General features: G+C 39.0%; 3 long non-coding RNA genes across 7 annotated transcripts; all 3 read right to left on the bottom strand.

The window, feature by feature from the left end:
* Positions 1-560: 560 nt before the first annotated feature.
* On the bottom strand, positions 561-2493 carry LOC123690596. Of its 3 annotated transcripts, none has more exons than XR_006751201.1 (3): positions 2020-2493; positions 857-1796; positions 561-696 (listed from the first exon to the last, which is right to left on the bottom strand). It is a non-coding gene; the product is annotated as an uncharacterized LOC123690596 (long non-coding RNA). The 3 variants fall into 3 exon arrangements; XR_006751202.1 differs by having other exon boundaries at positions 920-1796; positions 1957-2493; XR_006751200.1 differs by having other exon boundaries at positions 1957-2493.
* An 820-nt stretch (positions 2494-3313) lies between these two features.
* LOC123690597 lies at positions 3314-4614 on the bottom strand. 3 transcript variants are annotated; one of them, XR_006751205.1, is made up of 3 exons: positions 4223-4614; positions 3610-3999; positions 3314-3449 (listed from the first exon to the last, which is right to left on the bottom strand). It is a non-coding gene; the product is annotated as an uncharacterized LOC123690597 (long non-coding RNA). The 3 variants fall into 3 exon arrangements; XR_006751203.1 differs by having other exon boundaries at positions 4160-4614; XR_006751204.1 differs by lacking the exon at positions 4223-4614 and having other exon boundaries at positions 3673-4146.
* Positions 4615-4964: 350 nt separating this feature from the next.
* On the bottom strand, positions 4965-5660 carry LOC123690599. Its single transcript, XR_006751208.1, has 2 exons — positions 5261-5660; positions 4965-5100 (listed from the first exon to the last, which is right to left on the bottom strand). It is a non-coding gene; the product is annotated as an uncharacterized LOC123690599 (long non-coding RNA).
* Between the last annotated feature and the right edge of the window lie 4798 nt (positions 5661-10458).

Raw genomic sequence — 10458 nt, forward strand, 5'->3', positions numbered from 1 at the left:
TGTCGGTTGATTGCCTCTGCGTGTGTGTGAGAAATGGCCAGATTTGATCTTTGGTTCGTTGACGAAGCGCCGTATGCGACCTCTTTTTCTCTCTGTCAACCCCCGGCACCTCCAGCATCCCAGCTCCCGTCGCCGTCAGCCGGATGCTGAAAAAGAATGTTGAATTACTGACCACTGTAATTACCATCCTCGGCCTTCAACGTATTGCTACGCTCTAAACCTATACAGTCTCCTTTCTATAGTTCGATGCCCTCTGCATACTATAGAAATTCAACCATGCCCTCCATGTACGGTTTAAGCACTCACCCGGTACCGTACAACCCTACCAAAGGCCGATAATAAATTTGTTTGATGATTTTTAGTTTTAACCTCATCATTGCTAGTGTGCTGGACTTTTCAACTTTTTCTATTCTTCTCGTGTATTCGAAGCTGGTTTTGTAGCATTTGATATTCAAACATTATTGTATTTCTAGGATTTTGTTAAGTTTTCCAGCTCTTTAAACTTTTTCAAATATAAAAAAATTGTTTCTTTAATATCTTCTTTTTTTTTTGTCGGTTGATTGCCTCTGCGTGTGTGTGAGAAATGGCCAGATTTGATCTTTGGTTCGTTGACGAAGCGCCGTATGCGACCTCTTTTTCTCTCTGTCAACCCCCGGCACCTCCAGCATCCCAGCTCCCGTCGCCGTCAGCCGGATGCTGAAAAAGAATGTTGAATTACTGACCACTGTAATTACCATCCTCGGCCTTCAACGTATTGCTACGCTCTAAACCTATACAGTCTCCTTTCTATAGTTCGATGCCCTCTGCATACTATAGAAATTCATCCATGCCCTCCATGTACGGTTTAAGCACTCACCCGGTACCGTACAACCCTACCAAAGGCCGATAATAAATTTGTTTGATGATTTTTAGTTTTAACCTCATCATTGCTAGTGTGCTGGACTTTTCAACTTTTACTATTCTTCTCGTGTATTCGAAGCTGGTTTTGTAGCATTTGATATTCAAACATTATTTTATTTCTAGGATTTTGTTAAGTTTTCCAGCTCTTTAAACTTTTTCAAATATAAAAAAATTGTTTCTTTAATATCTTCTTTTTTTTTTGTCAGTTGATTGCCTCTGCGTGTGTGTGAGAAATGGCCAGATTTGATCTTTGGTTCGTTGACGAAGCGCCGTATGCGACCTCTTTTTCTCTCTGTCAACCCCCGGCACCTCCAGCATCCCAGCTCCCGTCGCCGTCAGCCGGATGCTGAAAAAGAATGTTGAATTACTGACCACTGTAATTACCATCCTCGGCCTTCAACGTATTGCTACGCTCTAAACCTATACAGTCTCCTTTCTATAGTTCGATGCCCTCTGCATACTATAGAAATTCAACCATGCCCTCCATGTACGGTTTAAGCACTCACCCGGTACCGTACAACCCTACCAAAGGCCGATAATAAATTTGTTTGATGATTTTTAGTTTTAACCTCATCATTGCTAGTGTGCTGGACTTTTCAACTTTTTCTATTCTTCTCGTGTATTCGAAGCTGGTTTTGTAGCATTTGATATTCAAACATTATTGTATTTCTAGGATTTTGTTAAGTTTTCCAGCTCTTTAAACTTTTTCAAATATAAAAAAATTGTTTCTTTAATATCTTCTTTTTTTTTTGTCGGTTGATTGCCTCTGCGTGTGTGTGAGAAATGGCCAGATTTGATCTTTGGTTCGTTGACGAAGCGCCGTATGCGACCTCTTTTTCTCTCTGTCAACCCCCGGCACCTCCAGCATCCCAGCTCCCGTCGCCGTCAGCCGGATGCTGAAAAAGAATGTTGAATTACTGACCACTGTAATTACCATCCTCGGCCTTCAACGTATTGCTACGCTCTAAACCTATACAGTCTCCTTTCTATAGTTCGATGCCCTCTGCATACTATAGAAATTCATCCATGCCCTCCATGTACGGTTTAAGCACTCACCCGGTACCGTACAACCCTACCAAAGGCCGATAATAAATTTGTTTGATGATTTTTAGTTTTAACCTCATCATTGCTAGTGTGCTGGACTTTTCAACTTTTACTATTCTTCTCGTGTATTCGAAGCTGGTTTTGTAGCATTTGATATTCAAACATTATTGTATTTCTAGGATTTTGTTAAGTTTTCCAGCTCTTTAAACTTTTTCAAATATAAAAAAATTGTTTCTTTAATATCTTCTTTTTTTTTTGTCGGTTGATTGCCTCTGCGTGTGTGTGAGAAATGGCCAGATTTGATCTTTGGTTCGTTGACGAAGCGCCGTATGCGACCTCTTTTTCTCTCTGTCAACCCCCGGCACCTCCAGCATCCCAGCTCCCGTCGCCGTCAGCCGGATGCTGAAAAAGAATGTTGAATTACTGACCACTGTAATTACCATCCTCGGCCTTCAACGTATTGCTACGCTCTAAACCTATACAGTCTCCTTTCTATAGTTCGATGCCCTCTGCATACTATAGAAATTCATCCATGCCCTCCATGTACGGTTTAAGCACTCACCCGGTACCGTACAACCCTACCAAAGGCCGATAATAAATTTGTTTGATGATTTTTAGTTTTAACCTCATCATTGCTAGTGTGCTGGACTTTTCAACTTTTACTATTCTTCTCGTGTATTCGAAGCTGGTTTTGTAGCATTTGATATTCAAACATTATTTTATTTCTAGGATTTTGTTAAGTTTTCCAGCTCTTTAAACTTTTTCAAATATAAAAAAATTGTTTCTTTAATATCTTCTTTTTTTTTTGTCGGTTGATTGCCTCTGCGTGTGTGTGAGAAATGGCCAGATTTGATCTTTGGTTCGTTGACGAAGCGCCGTATGCGACCTCTTTTTCTCTCTGTCAACCCCCGGCACCTCCAGCATCCCAGCTCCCGTCGCCGTCAGCCGGATGCTGAAAAAGAATGTTGAATTACTGACCACTGTAATTACCATCCTCGGCCTTCAACGTATTGCTACGCTCTAAACCTATACAGTCTCCTTTCTATAGTTCGATGCCCTCTGCATACTATAGAAATTCATCCATGCCCTCCATGTACGGTTTAAGCACTCACCCGGTACCGTATACCAACCCTACCAAAGGCCGATAATAAATTTGTTTGATGATTTTTAGTTTTAACCTCATCATTGCTAGTGTGCTGGACTTTTCAACTTTTACTATTCTTCTCGTGTATTCGAAGCTGGTTTTGTAGCATTTGATATTCAAACATTATTTTATTTCTAGGATTTTGTTAAGTTTTCCAGCTCTTTAAACTTTTTCAAATATAAAAAAATTGTTTCTTTAATATCTTCTTTTTTTTTTGTCGGTTGATTGCCTCTGCGTGTGTGTGAGAAATGGCCAGATTTGATCTTTGGTTCGTTGACGAAGCGCCGTATGCGACCTCTTTTTCTCTCTGTCAACCCCCGGCACCTCCAGCATCCCAGCTCCCGTCGCCGTCAGCCGGATGCTGAAAAAGAATGTTGAATTACTGACCACTGTAATTACCATCCTCGGCCTTCAACGTATTGCTACGCTCTAAACCTATACAGTCTCCTTTCTATAGTTCGATGCCCTCTGCATACTATAGAAATTCATCCATGCCCTCCATGTACGGTTTAAGCACTCACCCGGTACCGTACAACCCTACCAAAGGCCGATAATAAATTTGTTTGATGATTTTTAGTTTTAACCTCATCATTGCTAGTGTGCTGGACTTTTCAACTTTTACTATTCTTCTCGTGTATTCGAAGCTGGTTTTGTAGCATTTGATATTCAAACATTATTTTATTTCTAGGATTTTGTTAAGTTTTCCAGCTCTTTAAACTTTTTCAAATATAAAAAAATTGTTTCTTTAATATCTTCTTTTTTTTTTGTCAGTTGATTGCCTCTGCGTGTGTGTGAGAAATGGCCAGATTTGATCTTTGGTTCGTTGACGAAGCGCCGTATGCGACCTCTTTTTCTCTCTGTCAACCCCCGGCACCTCCAGCATCCCAGCTCCCGTCGCCGTCAGCCGGATGCTGAAAAAGAATGTTGAATTACTGACCACTGTAATTACCATCCTCGGCCTTCAACGTATTGCTACGCTCTAAACCTATACAGTCTCCTTTCTATAGTTCGATGCCCTCTGCATACTATAGAAATTCATCCATGCCCTCCATGTACGGTTTAAGCACTCACCCGGTACCGTACAACCCTACCAAAGGCCGATAATAAATTTGTTTGATGATTTTTAGTTTTAACCTCATCATTGCTAGTGTGCTGGACTTTTCAACTTTTACTATTCTTCTCGTGTATTCGAAGCTGGTTTTGTAGCATTTGATATTCAAACATTATTTTATTTCTAGGATTTTGTTAAGTTTTCCAGCTCTTTAAACTTTTTCAAATATAAAAAAATTGTTTCTTTAATATCTTCTTTTTTTTTTGTCGGTTGATTGCCTCTGCGTGTGTGTGAGAAATGGCCAGATTTGATCTTTGGTTCGTTGACGAAGCGCCGTATGCGACCTCTTTTTCTCTCTGTCAACCCCCGGCACCTCCAGCATCCCAGCTCCCGTCGCCGTCAGCCGGATGCTGAAAAAGAATGTTGAATTACTGACCACTGTAATTACCATCCTCGGCCTTCAACGTATTGCTACGCTCTAAACCTATTCAGTCTCCTTTCTATAGTTCGATGCCCTCTGCATACTATAGAAATTCATCCATGCCCTCCATGTACGGTTTAAGCACTCACCCGGTACCGTACAACCCTACCAAAGGCCGATAATAAATTTGTTTGATGATTTTTAGTTTTAACCTCATCATTGCTAGTGTGCTGGACTTTTCAACTTTTACTATTCTTCTCGTGTATTCGAAGCTGGTTTTGTAGCATTTGATATTCAAACATTATTTTATTTCTAGGATTTTGTTAAGTTTTCCAGCTCTTTAAACTTTTTCAAATATAAAAAAAATTGTTTCTTTAATATCTTCTTTTTTTTTTGTCGGTTGATTGCCTCTGCGTGTGTGTGAGAAATGGCCAGATTTGATCTTTGGTTCGTTGACGAAGCGCCGTATGCGACCTCTTTTTCTCTCTGTCAACCCCCGGCACCTCCAGCATCCCAGCTCCCGTCGCCGTCAGCCGGATGCTGAAAAAGAATGTTGAATTACTGACCACTGTAATTACCATCCTCGGCCTTCAACGTATTGCTACGCTCTAAACCTATACAGTCTCCTTTCTATAGTTCGATGCCCTCTGCATACTATAGAAATTCATCCATGCCCTCCATGTACGGTTTAAGCACTCACCCGGTACCGTACAACCCTACCAAAGGCCGATAATAAATTTGTTTGATGATTTTTAGTTTTAACCTCATCATTGCTAGTGTGCTGGACTTTTCAACTTTTACTATTCTTCTCGTGTATTCGAAGCTGGTTTTGTAGCATTTGATATTCAAACATTATTGTATTTCTAGGATTTTGTTAAGTTTTCCAGCTCTTTAAACTTTTTCAAATATAAAAAAATTGTTTCTTTAATATCTTCTTTTTTTTTTGTCGGTTGATTGCCTCTGCGTGTGTGTGAGAAATGGCCAGATTTGATCTTTGGTTCGTTGACGAAGCGCCGTATGCGACCTCTTTTTCTCTCTGTCAACCCCCGGCACCTCCAGCATCCCAGCTCCCGTCGCCGTCAGCCGGATGCTGAAAAAGAATGTTGAATTACTCCTCTTCCCCCGGACCGCCGATAGGTGTAGACGTGTAGTGGACCCCTTGTAAAAGTTTATTTAAATATTAAATTATAAATTTGGTAACACTAAATTCAAAGAAGAAAATAGGAGCGCATAAAATCACAAGAGGTAACCGGCGTGTGAAGATACCCAACGTGTGAAGACTACGTAGACAGAGAAACGATCCTGCCACCCTGGTACCTGAGATCGGCGACAACAAACCAGCGCCTGCGCAGCGAACAAGAAGTACGGGTAACACACCTAATTATTAACTATTGGTCATACGTGACCTTGAAGGCGACCACTCACCGCTAAGCTCCACCTTTCACAAGCGCCACTGGATAATTACCTAATTAGCGACACCCCTTTCGCTAATTACCTTGTGACTAATTGGCCCGTTGTAAGATACGCATTAGTGGTTACTTTGCTGTGCATTATTCCCTGGTACAATGTCCGCAACACAGTTAAATAAGTCGTTATCTGACAGTAACATAAATGAAGCAGGTATTGAAAGTACACCACCGAATTTTATTTCCATGCGAAATAGTAGGGTCAATAAAAGGTGCAGAGTAGAAAGAGAACAGGAAATGCATACTTCACCCGCTGAACCTTCGGATTTTTCTCAATTTAAATTATACATGAAAGAATTGTTCGCGTCATTTACGAAGACTCAGCAACAAGAACTTAGAGAAATTAATAACAATCTCAAGGAAATGCAATTAACTAACAGTAACATAGAAACATCAATCACGCGTTTGTTTGCTCAACAAGAAGAGTTTCAGAAGAAGATAGAATCACTAGAGGTACAGACTAAGAAAGATAGGGAGTATATTAATATCCTAGAAGATAAAATAGAGGATCTGCAAAGGACAACTCGGAAGACATGTATTGAAATTAAAAATGTGCCAAAGAACGGAAACGAAAATAGAGACGACTTAATTAATATGGTATTGTGTCTCTCAAAATCTGTAAATTTTAATATGAGCCAGCAAGACATAAAAGATATTTACAGAATCCAGAGTAGAAAGTCTGGGGTAAATAACACCCCCATAATTGTCGAACTAGCCTCATCGATTCTTAAAATGGATTTACTTCTGAAAGTCAAGAGCTACAATATTAAAAATAAAACAAAGATACAGGCTAAACATCTCGGATTTACCAAAAATGAAGAAACCCCTGTCTTTATATCGGAACAGTTAACATCAAAAGGAGCCCGACTATTTTTCCTGGCCCGAGACCTTACAAAATCAAAAGAGTACAAATTCTGCTGGACTAAACATGGCCGAGTCTTCGTCAAGAAAGATGAAAATTCTCGGGTTATCCTCATTAACAGCGAAGCCCAGGTACACCTTTTGCTACAGGAAACGTGACTATACTGTGAAACTTCTTTTTATTTCTTACTATTCTTATCGCTTATTTTTTGTGCATGTATTAGTATTAAGAAAATAATTATTAGTCTATTCATACTTAAAGTTTTAGCATTTATAATTAACCTACATTGTTTTGATAAACCAAGTAACAGTAGTTCAAAAAGTTGTAATCTACGGTATCTAAAAGTATTATTCAGTGTAAAATCCATTTTTTACGGACATACATACACACTTAAACACACATACACAAAATCATACACACTCTTACACAATAAGTTTAACTGTCTCAATAGCACTATATGTACTCTCAAAACATCGTTATCCTGCAACGGTACTTACATGCAATTATTCAATAGAGTAAAGGGCAAGCTACGCCATTCTGCACGCGTAACTGAATATGGATAATCATTTAAACACCTTATGGGAACTAGATAATACAGAAATTAGTAACTCAAAAATAATTGACATCGAAGAATTTAGTAACTACGTTGAGCAAAATAATTTCACTGTCTTGACACAAAATATTAGAAGTATTTACAGTAATTTTGACGACCTTCAGGTAAATTTACAGCAAATGAATCATGATGTGGATGTAATGATCCTTACAGAGTGCAGACTAAATAATAGTAAACGCTTACCACTCCTCCGTAATTACTCTTCATATCATACTACAAATCAGCTCAATCAAAATGATGGCGTTGTAGCATACATAAAAAACAACCATCTCTGTCGGGTAACAGAAGTTTCACTCTCGCACGCCTCGGCTATACAGCTAATTATCGCCGAATACGTTATTATAGGTATATATCGTTCCCCATCACACGCCTGTGCAGATAATTTCATAACTTCCCTAAATAGTTATCTCGATACTATTACTACACCTAAAAATATTATAATAACTGGGGATATAAACATCAACCTAATAGGTAGAGAGTCTGAATCCTTACAACAGCGTCACAATAGATTAAATTATTTAAACATGCTGGCAGGACATGGGCTGCTTCCCGGGCACTGTCTACCTACTAGAGAGTCGAACTGCCTCGACCATGTTTTTCTGAAATTCGATAAACTTAAGAGCTCTGCTTTTGTGGCTGTCTTGACTACAACTATCACGGACCATGCCATGGTAGTATTAAACCTAGCACAAAAAACTGTAACTAGAAACTGCCATAGGTATTCAACTTCTATTGACTTTGAAAACGCGTGTAAAGACTTATTTAACTCAGACATGTCATTTTTCAATATTTACAATGATCCGGAGACCTTGGCTAATAAATTTATCCATGAAATAAAAACCATATTACTTTGTAACACTAAAACTAAGACAATCTCTAATAGCAAGCGAATTCTTAAACCTTGGATATCACTAGGAGCCCTACGCTGTATTAAACTTCGCAATAAAATGCAACTTAAACTAAAGAAAAATCCTTTTAACGTAATCTTAAAAATAACATTTAGACGCTTTCGTAACTTCTGTTCAAACTTAATTAAAAAACTTAAACGACAATTTCATAAAACTCAAATAGCTAACTCAGTTAAAAATCCTAAACAGCTTTGGATAAAAATTAATGAAGTAACTCAATTTAAAACCCCCAAATCCTCAAATACATGTCTACTGAATATTACTCCGAATCCGCTTGACTCACTAAACCGTATCAACCAATTCTTTGTTAAAATAGGGTCAACTTTAACTGAGGACATTTTACTTAACTTCGGTAACCCAACAACTACAGACATTTGTTCTCGGGTGTCTTCGTTTGTTCTTCTTGAGACTAGTCCTCGTGAGGTGGATGCTATACTCATGGGTCTCGATTCTGGGAGCGCACCTGGTTGGGATGGTATACCCACAAAGTTTTTGAAAATGTCCAGAGACTTTATTGTCCCGCTCATTAGCCAGCTGGCTAATTCCTGCTTCAAAACAGGAATATTTCCAGCCGTATTTAAGAGATCGTTGATTACGCCTGTGCATAAGAGTGGGGACCTGAACGACGTCAATAACTACCGTCCTATATCCGTACTGCCATGTATCTCTAAAATATTAGAAAAGTTACTGAACAATAGACTGGTCAATTACTTAAATAAATTCAAAATTTTATCCAACACACAATACGGATTTAGGAAGGGCCTGTCTACACAAGATGCCGTGACTGCACTTACTAATGACATAATTGATAATGTAGACAGAGGTATTAAATGCGTAACAATATTCTTGGACCTTAAAAAGGCATTTGATACCGTTTCCGTTCCCATTCTTCTGCGCAGGCTGGAAGCCATAGGAATTCGTGATACAGCTCTCTCCCTTTTTAGAAGTTATCTACAAGGTCGAAAACAACAAGTTAAAATTAATAATTTGATAAGTGAAGAAGAAACCGTGGAATATGGCGTCCCGCAGGGAAGCGTGCTTGGCCCGACATTGTTCCTGATATATATAAATGACCTTTGTAATATTCGGAGCAATGGCGGACGGATCTACTCATACGCGGATGATACCGCGATTGTGTACACGGGAGCGACTTGGATGGCTGTGAAATCCGCAGCTGAACTAGGTCTGGCTGAAGTAGCTGGCTGGCTTAATACCAACTTACTTTCACTTAATGTTAATAAAACAAATTTTATATGTTTTACTGCGAATCAAAGATCTCAGCCGGGTTACGACTTTGGAGTTAGGATTCATAGGTGTGGTGATCCGATTGCCCAGAATTGTAGCTGTCAGACCATAGAACGTGTCAACTCTACCAAATATCTTGGAGTTACAGTGGACCAAAGGTTATCATGGCACTTACACATCGAAACAATTATGGCCCGGGTTAGAAAACTTATTTGGATATTTAAAAACTTACGCTACGTCATGCCCGCGTCATTGCTTAATAAAGTTTATCTAGCCCTGGCTCAATCTATTATAATATACTGCATTCCCGTATGGGGAGGAGCAACTAAAACTAAGTTTTTAGATTTAGAGAGATCTCAAAGGGCCCTTATTAAAGTAATGAACTACAAACCATATAGATACTCTACCGATGACCTTTACAGAAATAGTGGCTTATTGAGCGTTAGAAAATTATACATTTTGCATATCACCCTACGTATGCACAAAACACTACCATTTAGTCCAGGTAAACTAAAGAAGAGACGTAAAGATATTGTAGCATACGCCCCACGCGTGCACACAGTTTTTGCTCAACGTCAATATACTACACAGGCTGCCTACATCTATAATAAACTGAATCAGAAATTAAATATACATCCGATGTTATTATATAATTGTAAGAATACCGTAACTGGGTGGTTGAAAACTATCACATATGAAGAAACAGAATTAATTTTGACGAGAATCAGATAAACACACACACACACACACACACAAACACACACACACACACGCACGCACGCAAAGACCGTGCGTTATTATTTG

Source organism: Pieris rapae, chromosome Z (assembly GCF_905147795.1).
Source record: "Pieris rapae chromosome Z, ilPieRapa1.1, whole genome shotgun sequence".
Classification (NCBI taxonomy): Eukaryota; Metazoa; Arthropoda; class Insecta; order Lepidoptera; family Pieridae; genus Pieris; species Pieris rapae.